We start from the raw sequence: 2,093 nt of genomic DNA, 5'->3' as shown, positions 1-2,093 counted from the left end.
CTGTCTCATTGGAAGGCACCTGAAAATAGGTCAGGACAGATTCTGAGCCACCATGCGTCAAATCCCGCACCCTGCCCTACCCGAGTCCCATTATATGCACATTGAAGTGTCTGCAATTGAGGAACATGTACTCAGCAAAGCGACACGGGTTCACTGAGGGGAAGAGAGAGATTTAATTAAACACGGTGGGGCAATTGGGTGCAACTCCCCTCCAGGAGTGAGTATCGGATCTGGGGTGAGTGTGCGATGATTGACACGGACCTTTCGTTTCCTCAGTAGATCTCAGCTCCCGTGTGCCTCTCACAGGGTGAGAGTTTTGCCTGTCTGTCTGTATACGCTGAGTAAGTGAGTAGAGCAATTAAAGAATCATGTTTTTGTCACCATCTGGCCCCAGTCATAAGGCCAAACACTTTGTGTTTACGAGATAACCTGGTAAACACAAAAAGGATTTTAAGGATAAGTTTTTAAAAACTGTTTATGATTTTTCACCTCCCTGGTTGAAATTTTAGACCCCTCCTCCCTACTCTACCCTATAAGACACGGTTTCATTGTACTTCACTGAGAATTTAGCTAGAATCAAATCAAATGGGAAGTCATGTGAAAGTATGCTGTAACCTGTCAAGTCCTACGTAATATGAGGTGTTATTATCACACGAAGTGCCTTCCATGTAATGGGTACTTTTAACATTTTGCCCAACTTGTTTTATCATTCTGTCTCTCTTCTACCTCTTTCCCTCCTTCCCTCTCTCTACCCCCCTCTCTCTCTCCATATATATAAAAACAAAAAATGTAACAGGGGTAAAATTTAATAGGGATAACTGTAAAGTCTTCCATATAATTTGTGAAAATTCATTTGCAACACATATAATGAGCATTGTGATCTCACTGGTGTGTGAGGAGGAGAATCTAAAGAAATTACCAGTTTCTGTGCGAGGCCTCATTTAATAAAGGATAATAAGAAGTCACAGGTCTTTCATAGAATAGAATCCCAGGTAGAGAATTACCTGGAAATTATGCCAAACATACATTTTATCTATATATGTTATATATATATATATATATATATATATATATATATATATATATATACATATTTATATATGTGCTTTTCTGAACCATTTGACAAGTCTCAGAAATCATACTCTTTTCCCCCTAAATACCACTTCGGTATGTATTTTCCAAGAATACTCACTTAAGATATATAACAATGACATATTATTATCTAATTATAGATCTTACATTTTCCCAATTGTTCCCATAATGTTTTTTGTTTTGTTTTGTTTTACTTTGGATTTTTTTTTAGCAGTGCTTTCTTTCTGGTCCAGGATCCAATCTAGAATCATACATCTGGAATAGTTTTCTGGCCTTTCTTTGATTTTCATGACATTGACATTTTTGAAGAATTTAGGCCAGTTAATTTTTAGAATGTCCCTCCAATTGGGTTTTGTCTGATGTTCCCTCATGATTAGGGTCAGATTATGCTATTTTGGCAGGAATATTAAATAAGCGGTTAACGTCTCTTGAGCTAAATTGAAAACACAATCCAACATAGGTTCACTAAGTGGTAGTTTGACAATCACTGGATAGGGAATTAGCCTCATGTGGAAGCCAAGTTCTGCCCTTCACCATGTGATATTGGGTTACAATAATAAAAATGATGATAAAAAAATAAAAATGATAATAAAAATGATGATGATAGATGACAACAATCATAACTTTATTTGGCAATATGCAAAGTGCTTTTACATTCATTACCTCATTTAATCCTTCAACAATCTTAAAGGCGAAAATGATTCTGATGAGGAGACTTGGGCTTAGGGAGATCAAGTTCTTTGCCCAAAGTCGCACAAGTGGGGAGAGGCAGAGCCAGGGGTCAAACCCAGGTCTCAAACCAGGCTCTGAAGCTGCTGTTTCTTAACCCACATGCTGGAGCACATGAAAACAGTGCTCCACATCATCTGTCATTGAGGAAATGCAAATGAAAACAATAGATTTCACTACATACTTATTAAAATAGCCAAAACCCAGAACACTGACAACACTGAATGCTGGTGAGGATGTAGACTCAGAGGAACTTGCATTCATTGCTGGTG

Source organism: Rhinolophus ferrumequinum, chromosome 22 (genome assembly GCF_004115265.2).
Source record: "Rhinolophus ferrumequinum isolate MPI-CBG mRhiFer1 chromosome 22, mRhiFer1_v1.p, whole genome shotgun sequence".
Classification (NCBI taxonomy): domain Eukaryota; kingdom Metazoa; phylum Chordata; class Mammalia; order Chiroptera; family Rhinolophidae; genus Rhinolophus; species Rhinolophus ferrumequinum.
This window is presented reverse-complemented; position numbering follows the sequence as displayed.